This window comes from Primulina eburnea, chromosome 16 (genome assembly GCF_022965805.1).
Source record: "Primulina eburnea isolate SZY01 chromosome 16, ASM2296580v1, whole genome shotgun sequence".
Taxonomy (NCBI): domain Eukaryota; kingdom Viridiplantae; phylum Streptophyta; class Magnoliopsida; order Lamiales; family Gesneriaceae; genus Primulina; species Primulina eburnea.
Genome location: NC_133116.1, coordinates 11,334,757 through 11,351,927, shown reverse-complemented (window position 1 = coordinate 11,351,927; position 17,171 = coordinate 11,334,757). Strand labels below are relative to the sequence as shown.

The 17,171-nt window shown below is 37.2% G+C and overlaps 1 long non-coding RNA gene across 1 annotated transcript; it reads left to right on the top strand.

Moving 5' to 3' along the window:
• The first annotated feature begins 12,434 nt into the window (after positions 1-12,434).
• On the top strand, positions 12,435-14,728 carry LOC140817191 (uncharacterized). The gene is made up of 3 exons (XR_012114730.1): positions 12,435-13,831; positions 13,973-14,012; positions 14,554-14,728. It is a non-coding gene; the product is annotated as an uncharacterized lncRNA (long non-coding RNA).
• The last annotated feature ends 2,443 nt before the right edge of the window (positions 14,729-17,171 follow it).

Here is a 17,171-nt window from a genome sequence, read left to right as displayed (position 1 = left end):
TGTTAATGACCATTTTAATTACACACAACTGCAATATTTTAATACATGTGAGAACTGAGAACATAAGTCAGCCATATGAATCGCAATTCTAGAATCTAGAAATAAATTAGATTGACGCAAACGATTACTGCTTTAATTGATGGATCGAGACAGTTTCCAGAAATTGCAAAAGAACGCTGTCATATTAACAACTACGTGCCGTTTCAGCCCGACATTAAACGCAATTCGAATTAATGAGAAGCCAAAATTCAACCAAAAAATACATTACCTCAATCAAGCTTGTGTTCTCTCGGAACCTTCCTTGGTAAAGTAACTCGAATCTTCTGCAAGAGGACCAGATAATTTTCAAAATACCAAATTGAAGTACCTTTCGAAACTTGTCTTTGCTTGAACATAAAATGAAAAATATTACAAAAACTTGCATCTGTGGCTATTCTGGAGTTAGCTCATCATGCGAGTCAAAATCCAAAGCAAACAGATTAAAGAATCTGTAGTGCCTTGTTATCCCGATCACTTCGAAAACTTGAGGATCAAAGAGCTAAAAACAACATAGTAATCTTTCATCAATCACGGAAGGACCCTTATGATTTCTTGGCCGGAAAATTAAATTTGAACCGACAGACAGGAGGCTGGAGATCGAGTGCCATGGATGAGGTGTTGAGTTCGTCGAGGCCTCAACCGAGTATTTGTTGGAGGAGATCGTGGATTTGGAGGAGATCCACCTTGTAGAGACGATTTGTGAAGGTAAATCAATTATATCTGAGAGAATCGTGGTGCGTAGTTGTGTGGAACGGTTTGCTGGAGATGTGGATTGATTTTGAATGAGATATTTTTGAGCTGAAACAAAAGGGCAAAATGGTCAATAAAAAATTGGTGTCCGCTTCGACAGTTTTTATGTGCCTCTCATCTTTAATAAAATAGTAGAGATATTGGCATAAAAAAATGAAATAAATTTTCTACATATTTTCAAAATATTGCATATAATTAAAAAAATTAAGATCTTTTTTTGATAACAAAATATAAGATATTTCAACTTATTGATAATTGTTTTATTGTGTTTAAAATAATATTTTTTTGAAAAACTTTGTGTGAAAATCCATAAAATAAATATTTTTCTGTTTCATATAAAAATCTCACCAAATCAAGAGTGGATCTCATGTGAGACCGTCTCACGGATCTTAATCTGTGAGACGGGTCAACCCACCCATATTCACAATAAAAAGTAATACTCTTAGCATAAAAAATAATATTTTTTCATGGATAACCCAAATAAGAGATCCGTCTCACGAGCACGACCCGTGAGACCGTCTCACACAAGTTTTTGCCCCAAATCAAAGTCCCATATTTTCTTTCTCTGTTACCTTATTTATTAATCATTATATTGCAAAAAATTTCATTAGAAATTTTTAAAATTGTTGTGAAAAAGTAAAAATTTATGGTAAAAAGTAAAGATCTCAAACTCTCAAAATTTACCAAACTACACACTTTATAATATTTTTCTCTCTACTCAATTGTTATTTTCTTCACAAATGAGAGATCTATTTATAGAGTTTCATTACACATAATCCAAAAATAAATTCATCATTGCATACATCATCACACACTAATTTTCAATATTCAACACCTAATTTTACCTAATTTTCAACATTCAACATTCAACATACACATTTTAATATTATATTTTCAACACTCCCCCTTGTGATGATGTTCCTAATGATTGTCTTCATTACGTGTTTTTATACTGCCTCGTTAAAAACCTTACTTGGAAAAACCCATTGGGATAAAAATCATAGTAAGGGAAAAAGAGTGCAGTCACGTAAACTCCCATGATGTTGACATGAACAATTCTTCACAAATTTCGTAGATTGCGCATCCCAATATTATATATGTGCTTTCTGAATATTGACGTAGGAAGTGCCTTTGTGAAGAGATCTGATGAGTTTTCACTGGATTGAATGTGACGAACATCAATACATTTATTCTTCTCAAGCTCCTTGGTGAATGCGAAGAACTTAGGAGGAATATGTTTAGTTCTGTCGCTTTTTATGTATCCTTCTTTCATTTGAGCAACACATGTAGCATTATCTTCATATAGTATAACAGGCTTCTCATCGAATGATAATCCGCATGAAATTTGAATATGTTGGGTAATTGATTTTAACCACGCACATTCACGACTTGCTTCATGTAGTGCAATAATCTCGGCATGATTTGATGAAGTTGTTACGAGCGTTTGTTTCTGTGAACGCCAAGATATTGCAGTGCCTCCACGAGTAAATACATATCCAGTTTGGGAACGTGCCTTGTGTGGATCAGATAAGTATCCAGCATCAGCATAACCAATTATACTTGGATTAGCATCTTTTGAATACAAAAGTCCCAAGTCTGTCGTTCCTCGTAGATAACGGAATATATGTTTAATTCTGTTCCAGTGTCTCTTTGTTGGATATGTGCTAAATCTTGCCAACAGATTCACGACAAAAAATATATCAGGCCTTGTACAATTTGTAAGGTACATAAGGGCACCGATGGCACTTAGATATGGTACTTCTGGACCAAGAATATCTTCATCATCTTCACATGGACGGAATGGATCCTTTTCTATGTTTAATGATCTAACAACCATTGGAGTACTTAAAGGATTTGATTTATCCATATTAAAACATTTAAGGATCTTTTCTGTATAATTTGTCTGGTGAACAAACATTCCACATTCTTTTTGTTCAATTTGCAAACCCAGACAATACTTGGTTTTTCCAAGATCCTTCATTTCAAATTCTTCCTTCAAGTATGACACAACTTCTTGAATTTTCTTACTCGTTCCAATGATGTTTAAATCGTCAACATATACAACAATAATTACGCATCCGGATGTTGTTTTCTTAATGAAAACACAAGGGCATATTGAATTATTTACATATCCCTTCTTCATCAAGTGATCACTTAGCCGATTATACCACATTCGGCCGGATTGCTTTAACCCATATAATGATCTTTGTAATTTCACAGAATAACATTCTCTGGGTTTTGAACTTTGTGCTTCAGGCATCTTAAATCCTTTAGGGATTTTCATATATATATATTACTATCAAGTGATCCATATAAGTAAGCTGTAACAACATCCATAAGATGCATTTCTAAATTTTCAGATACCGCCAAGCTAATCAAATACCGAAACATAATTGCATCCATCACGGGAGAATACGTTTCTTCATAATCAATTACAGGCCTTTGAGAAAAACCTTGTGCAACAAGTCGAGCTTTATATCTTACGATTTCATTTTTCTCATTTCGCTTTCGAATAAAAACCCATTTGCATCCAACAGGTTTTACACCTTCAGGTGTAAGGACTATAGGTCCAAAAATATTACGTTTATTTAGCGAATCTAATTCAACCTGGATGACATCTTTCCATTTTATCCAATCCTGCCGATTTTTACATTCACCAAAAGATTTTGGTTCATGATCTTCGTTATCATTTATGATGTCGATTGCCACATTATAAGAAAATATATCATCAATTTCATCTATATCTTTTCGGTTCCATATTTTTCAAGTATTAATGTAATTGATAGAGATTGCATGATTCTCGTCAGTTTGTGGTTCTGACAGAACATTTTCATCATCATGTGTTTCTTCAGGAACACCATTCTCTATTTTGTGATCATCATTTGTTTCTTCAGAAACATCATTCTTTATTTTGTGATCATCGTGTTTCTCTATGAATTTTCTTTTTCGAGGATTTTTATCCTCGGAACCGACTGGCCTTCCACGCTTCAGGCGTTTAATGACATCATGAGTATCTTCCATTTGTTTCTTTGGAATTTTTATTCGAGCAGGGGCATTTGCAGCATGTATATATGATTTAGTTACCCCTTTTGTGTCTGAAAATGCATCTGGTATTTGATTTGCTATTCTATGCAAGTGCACAATTTGCTGTACATCCTTTTCACATTGTTTTGTTCTTGGATCCATATGTAACAATGATGATACATACCACGTAATTTCCTTTTCGGTATGTTTCTGTTCTCTCCCTAACATTGGGAAGATTTTCTCATTAAAATGACAATCAGCAAAACGTGCTGTGAACATGTCTCCTGTCTGAGGTTCAAGATATCAAATGATTGATGGACTATTATAACCGATATAAATTCCAACCTTTATTTGAAGTCCCATTTTCTTTCGTTGCGATGGTGCAATAGGCACATACACCATACATCCAAAAATTCTCAGATGAGAAATGTCTGGTTCTTTACCAAATGCAAGCTGTAATGGGGAGTATTTATGATATGCACTCGGTCTGATGCGAATTAATGCAGCGGCATGTAAAATTGCATGTCTCCATATAGAAATAGGGAGTTTTGTTTTCATAATCATTGGTCTAGCAATCATTTGCAGACATTTAATCAATGATTCATCCAATCCATTCTGTGTATGTACATGAGCAACAAGATGCTCAACAATGATTCCCATAGACATACAATAATCATTTAAAGTCTGGGAAGTAAATTCACCAGCATTATCAAGTCTAATTTTCTTGATTGTATAATCGGGAAATTGATTCCTCAATTTTATTATTTGAGCAAGTAATCTTGCAAATGCAACATTTCGAGTTGACAATAAACATACATTTGACCATCTGCTGGAGGCATCAATCAATACCATAAAGTATCTGAATGGTCCACATGGTGGATGGATTGGTCCACAAATATCACCCTGAATACGTTCAAGAAACATTGGTGATTCAGTTTGGATTTTGCCTGGTGATGGTCTTATAATAAGTTTTCCGAGAGAACAAGCTTTACATTGAAACTTATTATTCTGAAAGATCTTCTGGTCTTTCAACGGATGACCATGTGTATTTTCTATAATTCTTCGCATCATTGTTGAACCAGGATGTCCCAATCGATCATGCCATTTGATCAGTATTGAAGAATTATCAACTACCATATTTGATTCAATTGGACTTATATATGTATAATGCAATCCAGTAGGGAGCATTGGTAGTTTTTCCATCACATATTTCTTTCCTGATTTATATGTGATAAGACACATATATTTCTCATTCCCTTCATTCATTGTTTGGGTATCATACCCATGGGAATATATATCATTAAAACTCAACAAATTTCTTTTCGATTGTGGTGAATATAAAGCATCATTGATCAAAAATTTTGTACCATTAGGTAACAAAAATTGTGCTTTACCACATCCTTTAATCAAGTCTACAGGACTTGATATTGTATTCACCGTTGTTTTTGTTGGTTTTAGTTCCAAGAAATATCTTTTATCTCGGAGGATAGTGTGCGTTGTACCACTATCGGGTATGCAAACTTCAGCTTTGCTCATAGCATTTTCCATATTTGAACTTCAAAAAAAAATATGCAATGAAATAAATTACTGGCAATATATATTTAAATATAACACATATCATAATTATACAATAAAACATTATTCTATGAATACATGAAAATAAATTATTGTACATTTATATTCTAACATTATATTGTTCATTTTCAGAGATATCGTTGAGAAAATCTGCAGCATCAATATTGTTCATTTCTATCCCACAAGCATATTGATCATTTCCAGAAAAATCATTCATAAAATCACTAGCATCAAAATGAGTTGAATCACTCAAACGGTCACTGCGTTCAGTGAAGTTGGTCTCCTTTTCTTTCCCCTTTAATGATTCTTTATAAAGTTTACAAAGGTGCTCAAGGGCTCGACAAACTTTGGACCAATGTCCTGGAGTATCACATCTGTAACAAGAACTTTCATATCTTTTTGAGAGATTCTCATTAACACTTGTATTCTCATGATGCCTTTTCAGTGGATGGTTTGGGACGCTCTTTTGAGATGAATTATAAAAATAACTATCTCTATTATTTTCAAAACCACGGCCGCGTCCACGACCACGACCAATTCCACGTCCACGTCCACGTCCACGACCTCGACCTCGACCAAAACCTTGTCTTTGAAATTGATTTTGGTTTCCAGGTTTAAATTCATTTTTACTTACAACATTTACTTCTGGAAATGCTGTTGATCCAGTGGGTCGGGACTGATGATTTCTCACTAGAAGCTCGTTGTTCTTTTCCGCCACAAGAAGACAGGCGATGAGTTCAGAATATCTCGCGAATCCACGTACTCTATATTGTTGCTGTAGAGTAATATTTGATGCATGAAACGTGGAAAATGTTTTTTCAAGCATCTCAGATTCTGTGACCTCATGTCCACAAAATTTTAATTGCGAGATTATTCTATACATCGCGGAATTGTAATCACTGACTTTTTTAAAGTCTTGGAATCTCAATGTATTCCATTCATCCCGGGCGGTCGGAAGTATAACTTCTCTTATATGTTCGAATCTTTCTTTTAATCCCTTCCACAAAGCCATGGGATTTTTTTCAGTCAGATATTCAAATTTCAATCTATCGTCGTGATGTCGAATCAAAAATATCATGGCACTTGCCTTTTCTTGTGACGTGCATATGCCATTTTCTTTAATGGTCTCGCTAAGACCCAATGACTCAAGATGCATTTCTACATCTAGAGTCCATGGCATATAGTTTTTCCCAGTAATGTCAAGAGCGATGAATTCGAGCTTTGTCAAGTTTGCCATGGTGGTACTAAAAATCACGATGCATTTTATTAGTTAATGAATATTGTAATACAAAGTAATGGATAAACAACAAGTACAAGTATTCGTAAAAATAAAGAAAACACACGAGGAGGATATTCTCCGATAAATACAAGACTCATGAGTATGATAACTAAAATAATTAAAAATAACCTTGCGAAAGCCATCTTCTTTTTTTCTTCGAAAATTTTGAGGATGAATAATTTTTAGAGAAGAAGAGAAAGTTGGAGTGATTGAATGTGTTTATGAGATCATATTTATAGGGCAAAAACTAGCCGTTTTTTAACATTTATGACCGTTGGTGTACAAAAAAATAAAGGTATGTATTTGTATAATTTTATGGTAATAATATGGTATATATAATATTAAACATGTTTAAATAATTATGTATATCATATCATAATATTATAATGAGTGACATAATGTAATAGCCTAGCCCGGTGAACGGTACGGTTTAAGTCTTTATTGTTTATTGGGTTATTTGGTTAGATGTTTATAGTTATGCTTTGGGTTATAGTATAGTTGGTTATTATTGTTTTGAGGTATAGTTGCTTATAGTTGATGTGTATTGTTGTTGTGTTGTTGCGGTTTGATTTTAGTTGCCTTGGTTTTTGTCTTCGCAGGGGCAGCACCGCACCCGCACTCGTGCAAGGACCGCACCCGCGGTCATGTGTTATGGATATTAGTAGTTCTGCCTATGCACCGCCCCCGCGGTAGAGTTAGACCGCACCCGCGGTCGTTTGTTTCAGGGTACAGTTCGAGGGTTCTTCCGTGTCAGCGCACCCGCGGTGCTGGTTGGAGCGCACCCGCGGTCATGTACAGTAGAGGCATGGTCGAGATTTTAAGTGTACTTTTGGAGTGGTTGACCTCATTTTCTCTTCTTCTTTCCTCCATTTTCGTGATTCTCCAAGGGAAGCTTAGGGTTTTCCCATTTTCTTTGATTTCTAATCGTTGATTCAAGCTTTTAGTTGGATTTCTGAGTTGAGATCGAGGTTCTTTGTTGCTCTAGGAAGCTAAGGTAAGCTTTTGGATGTGTTAATTCATGGTTTTGGAGAAGTGGTGAATTGAGTTTAATGTTATAGTTGGTTTATTGGGTTTTATGTTATAGATTCTTGGATATTGAGTTGATAATGGTTATATTTATGGATTATTATTGTAGGTGGTGTATCAAGTGTTTAGTTTGGAGGTTGCTATTGGTTGTAAGTGGAATCTCATTATTTTGCTCACATGATGATATATGTATTGTGTTTCAAAGGCTTTAATGTGTTATTCCCTTCAATTGCTTATTGATTATGTATTGATTCATTTGATATATATATTGGAGGCATTGTTATGTCTCAAATCATAGAAAAAGGGAATACAAGAGAAAAGATAGAGTTTCAAAGTATTGGTTTAAATGCCAAGAGAGAGTTCAAATATTTTCTGGATTGATAGATACATAGTCAGAGAATTGCATGCAATTAGATGATCATCGCCCATAGGCTTTTATCCCTCACAGTTATCGATTTATATCGATAAGATATTGGCACCCACAGTTATAGATACTATTGATATCAATCCCCATAGCAAAGAGAAATACCATCACTACAGTTTTATTGATACGAAATGTTATGAAATGTTATGTTTCAAGAGGATGGTATTTATGATTTCAAAGTCATGTTTTACAGATTATGTTATTGCTATGTAAGAGTTCCACTTGCTGAGTTTTATACTCATTTCAGTTTATTTCATGTGATGCAGATAAGAGCGACCAGCCGGGACGTTGATGTGGGCTGAAGTCATATGCATAAGAGGAAGGAAGTGAAGGCCATTTTGGCGAGCTTTAGACATGATCATAGGAATGATGTTTTGTATTTTGTATATCATTTGAATGATCATGTATGTACTTTTGTTAAAGTTATTTTATGAAATGTTATTTCTTCCTCCCTCAAAAGAAAAATTTTAATTTCCGCTGTATTTTATTTAAAATTGGGTCGAGGTGTCACATTTAGTGGTATCAGAGCACCGGTTCTTCGGACCAATGCATATGACTTCGTCTACTTTCAACGGTCCGGGTATGTTTTCTTTTGCATCTATTCATTGTTATATATTGATATGTCTTTTGTGAGCACATTGTAGAGTATGGGACCTAAGAGGAAAGCAGTAGAGGGTGAGGATAGTTCTTCCTCGAGAGTTGTCGATGAGTTCGGCAAGTTGCTTAAAGAGCAGGCCAAAGTTCATAGTGAACAGATCCAACAATTGCTTCGTATGCAAGGAGCAGGTCAAGGCAGAGGATAGGGTAGAGGACAGGTGGCTCAGGCTGTTGGTACTGACAGTGTCTTTACTTCTTTCAAGAGAATGGATCCGCCAGAATTTTCAGGCCGTACAGATCCGTTGGTAGCAGTCGAGTGGGTCAAGGCTCTTGAGGCTATATTTGATCATCTTCGCTACGAAGACAGAGACAGGATCAGTTGTGCCGTATTCATGTTGGTTAAAGCTGCACGCATCTGGTGGAATGCGACTAAAGTTGGTGTTGATGTTCCTGCATTGAAGTGGTCAGAGTTCACTGATCTGTTCTATGATAAGTACTTCCCCGATGCACTTCGAGCTAGGAAAGTGACTGAGTTTCTGGAGCTTCGACAGGGTGGCATGAATGTTGACGAGTATATTCTCAAGTTTGAAGAGGGTTGTTTGTTTGCTCCGTATATTGCTGCCAATGACAAAGATAAAGGCCCTCATTTCATTAGAGGCCTTAGAGCAGAGATCAGACGAGATATCAACATGTCCAAAGCCGTGTCTTTCAAAGAGATTGTGTCTAAAGCACTATTGGCGGAGCAGGATGAGAAAGATATCGCCAAGGAGAGACAGGCGAGGCATCATTCCTTTACTCAGAGGGGTCAGGGATCGAATCAAAGAGGCAAAGAGCAATTCAAGGGGAAAGGCAAGATAGATTCGAGTCCTAAGCCACCAGCAGTTCCATCTGATCCCGAGAGGCCTTTGTGTCCCAAGTGTGGCAGACTTCATCGAGGTGAGTGCAGATTTGGCACTAGTTCTTGTTATCGTTGTGGCACTGCAGGCCATATTGCCAAAGACTGTCCAAAGGGATCCAGTAAAGAAAAAGTTCAGGGGCGCATTTTCACGATGACAAAGGAAGGTATTAATCATGATTCTTCATTGATCTCTAGCACTATATTAATAGCAGACAGGGTAGCTATGACATTGATAGATACAGGTGCTACTCATTCTTTTATGTCTGATTTGTTTTTGAGATCTTTGGGTATAGTTGCTTCTGTTCTTTCCCTCCAGCTTAGTGTTGTTTTGCCTTCGGGGGATGTTTTGTGCCCGACTTAGATTGTGTATGCATGCCCTGTTCGTATTGAGGAGCTAGTTGTTTTTGCTGATTTGATTGTTATCCCGATGGTTGCTTTTGATGTTATTCTTGGCATGGATTGGCTATCGACCTATCGTGCTGTTATTGATTGCATTGCTAAGACAGTGACCTTTGCAGATGATGGCAAGAGAGGTATGCTCGCCAGCACAGGTACTTCGCTGGTCCTTCCTTTTATTTCGTGTCTTGAGGCTGAGAAGATTTTGTGTAGAGGTTGTGATGTGTTTTTGGCTTCTATTGTGGATGTGGATAGATTGATTAAGTTGAATATTGATGATATTGTTGTTGTGAGGGATTTGTGTTTGAGGATGATGTTCCGGGTTTGCCGCCGGACAGAGATGTTGAGTTTTCGATTGATCTAATTTCAGGTACGGTTCCTATTTCTAAGGCTCCGTACAGATTGGCTCCTACAGAAATGAAAGAGCTAAAGACGCAGTTGCAAGATCTGTTAGATAAAGGTTTCATTCGGCCGAGTTCTTCGCCTTGGGGAGCTCCAGTTCTGTTTGTCAGGAAGAAAGATGGATCTTTGCGGCTGTGTATCGATTACAGAGAGCTCAACAAAGTGACTGTCGAGAATAAGTATCCGTTGCCACAGATAGATGATTTGTTTGATCAGCTTCATGATGCTACTGTATTTTCGAAGCTTGATCTTCGGTCAGGCTACTATCAGTTGAAGGTTAGGGAGTCTGATATCCCTAAGACTGCGTTCAGGACCAGGTATGGTCATTATGAGTTTCTGGTGATGTCTTTTGGTCTGACCAATGCTCCTTCGATCTTTATGGATCTGATGAACCGTGTGTTCAAGCCATATTTGGATAGTTTCGTCATTGTCTTCATCGATGACATTCTGATCTATTCCAAGACCAGAGAGCTTCATTCAGAGCATCTCAGAGTTGTTCTGCAGTTGTTGAGAGAGAAGAGGCTGTATGCCAAGTTGAAGAAGTGTGAGTTCTGGTTGGAGCAGATTTCTTTTCTAGGCCATGTTGTTTCGAAGGATGGCATAGCAGTTGATCCAGTGAAGATTGAGGCGATTCAGAGGTGGCCTATTCCTACTACTGTTTCAGAGGTACGCAGTTTCCTTGGTTTGGCGGGTTATTATCGTTGTTTCATTTCAGATTTTTCCAAGATTGCCCTGCCATTGTCCAATCTGACGAGGAAGACTGTGAAGTTCGAGTGGTCTCTTGATTGCCAGAGTGGATTTCAAGAGCTGAAAGATAAGTTGACGACAGCTCCTGTTCTAGCATTGCCCAGTGGTTCTGAGGATTTTGTTGTCTACACTGATGCGTCGAAGAAGGGTCTCGGTGCAGTTCTTATGCAGTGAGGTAAGATTATTGCTTATGCTTCTCGCCAGTTGAAAGACTATGAGAAGAATTATCCGACGCATGATTTAGAGCTAGCAGCTGTGGTTTTCGCCCTGAACATTTGGAGACATTACTTATATGGCGAAAAGTGTGAGATTTTCACAGACCACAAGAGTTTGAATTATCTGTTTTCCCAGAAAGAGCTCAATATGCGACAGAGGAGGTGGTTAGAGCTTGTCAAAGACTATGATGTGACGATCAGTTATCACCCAGGGAAGGCAAATGTTGTAGCAGATGCTTTGAGCCGTAAGTCGAGTTCTTCTTTGAGTTCTTTGATTCAGAAGCCATTGTTGGACTTGCAGAGAGAGGAGATTGATTTGGTACTTCCGGGGACCATTGCTCGCCTTTCAGCGTTGGTCATTCGGTCTACATTGACGGACAGGATCCGTAGAGAGCAGGCTACTGATTTGCAGTTGACAGAGTTGAGAGCTAGAGCAGAAGAGAGAGGGAATTCAGAGTTTGGTTTGAATGGAAATGGTTTGGTGACTTTCAGAGGCCGTATTTGTGTTCCTGTTGGCGATGATATTCGACGGGATGTTTTGACAGAGGCTCATACCGCACCATATTCGATACATCCAGGCAGCACCAAGATGTATCAAGATCTTCGTCGACTCTATTGGTGGCCAAGTATGAAGAAAGATATTGCTTTGTTCATTTCTCAGTGCCTTACTTGTCAGCAGGTTAAGATTGAGCATCAGAGACCTGCTGGGACATTGTTGTCATTGCCGATTCCTCAGTGGAAGTGGGAGCATATTACGATGGATTTCGTGACTGGTCTTCCCAGAGTGCAGAAAGGTTTTAATTCTATTTGGGTCATTGTTGATCGATTGACCAAGTCAGCTCATTTTCTCCCAGTCAAGACGACGTACTCCATGAATCAGTATGCTGAGGAGTACATAGCAGATATTGTTAGACTTCATGGTGTTCCAGTGTCGATCGTGTCTGATCGTGATCCTAGATTTACTTCAGAGTTTTGGAAGAGTTTGCACAGGGCTATGGGATCACGGTTAGCTTTCAGTACAGCATATCACCCTCAGAGCGACGGTCAGTCAGAGAGAGTCATTCAGATTCTAGAGGATATGCTCAGAGCTTGTACTATTGATTATTCTGGTAGTTGGGATTCTAAATTGCCTCTTGTTGAGTTCACGTACAATAACAGTTACTAGGCGACGATTGGCATGGCACCGTATGAGGCACTTTATGGCAGAAAGTGTAGATCTCCCTTGTTTTGGGATGAGGTTGGTGAGAGGAAGATGTTGGGTCCAGAGTTGGTCCAGCAGACAGTTGATGTTGTTGCAGTTATTCGAGAGAGAATGAAGACGGCACAGTCGAGACAGAAGAGCTATGCAGATGTTCGTCGTAGGCCTTTGCAGTTTGAGGTTGGCGACCACGTGTTTCTGAAGATTGCACCTCTCAAGGGTGTGATGCGGTTTGGCAAGAAGGGCAAGTTGAGTCCGAGATTTATAGGCCCGTTTGAGATCTTGGATAGAGTCGGTGATCGAGCTTACAGATTAGCCCTACCGCCAGATCTTGACAGAGTTCACAATGTGTTTCATGTTTCGATGCTCAGGAAGTATGTTATGAATCCTTCCCATGTTCTTCGCCACGAGCCATTGGACTTGACGCCGAATTTGACGTATCAAGAGATTCCGGTTCAGATTTTGGACCGCAGAGTTAAAGTGTCGAGAAATAAAGAGATCGGCATCGTTAAAGTCCTTTGGAGGAATCATTTGATCGAAGAGGCTACGTGGGAACCAGAGGATGAGATGAGAGAGAAGTATCCTGAGTTGTTCGTGCAGTGATGTCAATTTCGAGGACGAAATTCCCTTAAGGAGGGGAGATTGTAATAGCCTAGCCCGGTGAACGGTACGGTTTAAGTCTTTATTGTTTATTGGGTTATTTGGTTAGATGTTTATAGTTATGCTTTGGGTTATAGTATAGTTGGTTATTATTGTTTTGAGGTATAGTTGCTTATAGTTGATGTGTATTGTTGTTGTGTTGTTGCGGTTTGATTTTAGTTGCCTTGTTTTTTGTCTTCGCTGGGGCAGCACCGCACCCGCACTCGTGCAAGGACCGCACCCGCGGTCATGTGTTATGGATATTGGTAGTTCTGCCTATGCACCGCCCCCGCGGTAGAGTTAGACCGCACCCGCGGTGATTGCAGGACCGCACCCGCGGTCGTTTGTTTCAGGGTACAGTTCGAGGGTTCTGCCGTGTCAGCGCACCCGCGGTGCTGGTTGGAGCGCACCCGCGGTCATGTACAGTAGAGGCATGGTCGAGATTTTAAGTGTACTTTTGGAGTGGTTGACCTCATTTTCTCTTCTTCTTTCCTCCATTTTCGTGATTCTCCAAGGGAAGCTTAGGGTTTTCCCATTTTCTTTGATTTCTAATCGTTGATTCAAGCTTTTAGTTGGATTTCCGAGTTGAGATCGAGGTTCTTTGTTGCTCTAGGAAGCTAAGGTAAGCTTTTGGATGTGTTAATTCATGGTTTTGGAGAAGTGGTGAATTGGGTTTAATGTTATAGTTGGTTTATTGGGTTTTATGTTATAGATTCTTGGATATTGAGTTGATAATGGTTATATTTATGGATTATTATTGTAGGTGGTGTATCAAGTGTTTAGTTTGGAGGTTGCTATTGGTTGTAAGTGGAATCTCATTCTTTTGCTCACATGATGATATATGTATTGTGTTTCAAAGGCTTTAATGTGTTATTTCCTTCAATTGCTTATTGATTATGTATTGATTCATTTGATATATATATTGGAGGCATTGTTATGTCTCAAATAATAGAAAAAGGGAATACAAGAGAAAAGATATAGTCTCAAAGTATTGGTTTAAATGCCAAGAGAGAGTTCAAATGTTTTCTGGATTGATAGATACATAGTCAGAGAATTGCATGCAATTAAATGATCATCGCCCATAGGCTTTTATCCCTCACAGTTATCGATTTATATCGATGGGATATTGGCACCCACAGTTATAGATACTATTGATATCAATCCCCATAGCAAAGAGAAATACCATCACTACAGTTTTATTGATACGAAATGTTATGAAATGTTATGTTTCAAGAGGATGATATTTATGATTTCAAAGTCATGTTTTACAGATTATGTTATTGCTATGTAAGAGTTCTACTTGCTGAGTTTTATACTCATTTCAGTTTATTTCATGTGATGCAGATAAGAGCGACCAGCCGGGACGTTGATGTGGGCTGAAGTCATATGCATAAGAGGAAGGAAGTGAAGGCCATTTTGGCGAGCTTTAGACATGATCATAGGAATGATGTTTTGTATTTTGTATATCATTTGAATGATCATGTATGTACTTTTGTTAAAGTTATTTTATGAAATGTTATTTCTTCCTCCCTCAAAAGAAAAATTTTAATTTCCGCTGTATTTTATTTAAAATTGGGTCGAGGTGTCACACATAATTTATTTTGTTTAAAAACCTTATAGGCTTTTATACTTGTCGTATCCATTACCGGGAGTGTGGGATATCGTCTTAACATCCTCCTAGGATTTATAACAAGTTTATGAAAAATTTATTTTATTATTTCTAATAATAACATTATATTGTATATTAAATAAATACACAATAAATAAATAATAGTAAAATAAATATAATTAATTTTGTTACCTTTTTCTTCTGTTTGGAGCTTGGAAAAGTATGTAGGACTTTTAGAGCTTCGTGCTGATAACGTGTTGTGAAAAAGTAAAAATTTATGATAAAAAGTAAAAATATTAAACTCTCAAAATTTACCAAACTACACACTTTATAATATTTTTCTCTCTACTCAATTGTTATTTTCTTCACAAATGAGAGATCTATTTATAGAGTTTCATTACACATAATCTAAAAATAAATTCATCATTACATGCATCATCACACACTAATTTTCAATATTCAACACCTAATTTTCAACATTCAACATTCAACATTCAACATACACATTTTAATATTATATTTTCAACATAATTTATTAGGTTTATTATTATATAAAAGCTATAACTCACTTTTTGTGTTTTTTAAAAATACTTTTAAATTTTTATGTTTGTATCAATGAATAAAGATTCGTGATTCAATTATGTATACGAACATATATCTCTATATTATATTTCATACGCATAAATCATAATATAAATATATTAACTTGATATGTTTTTTTCCCTAAAAATTTAAGATTTTTTAAATAAAGTTATTAGGTTTAAAATTTTAAATTAAATATTGTAATAGCCTAGCTCGGTGAACGGTACGGTTTATGTAAAGGCCCGAAAATTCGTGGGTGAAAATTTGCGGAAAAATTAAAAATTTTCTTTTAAAGTAAACGGAGAATCAAATTCATAAAATAAACTGTTAAATAATGTTTAATGTTTAAAAATAGCAGCGGAAAAATTTAATGTTTGCAAAGTAACAATTTAAAATAATTCAACAAGAGATAAAATGTTTGAGCATGAAAAAAAAAATCGTAAGTGCTTAAAATGAGGTCCTCGGGTTCCACTACTGCCGACCCAAGCCAGCTCACGGGTCCCCGCCCTCGGCCCCGACCTCATCAGTACCTACAACAATCAAGTCTAGTGAGCCTAAAGACTCAGCATGCATATATCGTAAATAACGAGTAAATAATATAGTAAAATTTGCATGGGATAAAAATATCATGTCATGAGGCATAAAGTGAAAATAACTTGTCATGAGCAATTATAATACGTGCATAACTGAACTGAAAATCATAGTGAAAATGTTTGCTCCTTGGAGCCCTGTACTGAAATAACATGTAATAATTTTCTGTTGAGATTATGGTCTACGCAAGTGGCCCCTGCACTGAAATGACCGGTAACTGGCGACCGGGCCTGTAACTGGCGACAGGACTTAGTAATGTACGTCTGATCAGACCACTGCCACAGTACTGGGTGAAACAACTGAACTGACCGGTAACTGGCGACCGGGCCTGTAACTGGCGACAGGACTTAGTAATGCTCTCATAACCGGTAACTGACGACCGGACCGGTAACTGGCGACCGGATTTAATCATGATAGTAAAGTGACCACAAGCAATATCCCATAAATCTCAAAATGAATATTTTATATTTTTATGCACGTAATATAATTAACCAACATAATTAAATATGAACAATCTCGATCTTCTTGCATTAAAATCATGTACTTGCGATATTTAAAAATATCTATATGGCTTGATTGAAGAGTGAAAGAAGATATAAACATGCCTTGGTTTGTTTTGACAGAAAACAAACGAAATAACGACGCGGCGCGGCGGAGACGGAGTGCTCTTCCTTAATTCCTTTAAACTAAGCATGCACCATAATTATTATAATAGCGTAAAAATCGTAAACGTGATGCATGAACATTTAAAAATATCATGATTTGTGCTTAGGACGCTGCCATGACCAAAATTTCACCCCGGGTGGAAAATGACCATTTTGCCCCTGAAAACCCAAAAATTATCGTTTCAACCCTGGACTTCTAAAATTGACCCGAAGCTTACCAAGATCCCTAAAATATCCCAAAACATTTTTTTTAAAAGCGTTCCTAGACACACACTCGAGTCAAAATCAGAACTTATCTAATTCGTTTTAAAACTCGGATCGGGATTCCGGTTTTAATCCGAATAATTCAAAAATTTACCCAAATCTTCTACAACTTTTACCATATCTTAAAAAAAAAACACTAACTAGATCCTAAACTAGAATTTCCAACACAAAACGCACGGCTGGAACTCAAAGTTTTGCCAAAACTCTCGGTCCACTCCTAAATTTCCTAAGAAAAAATTTCTTGGCCACTC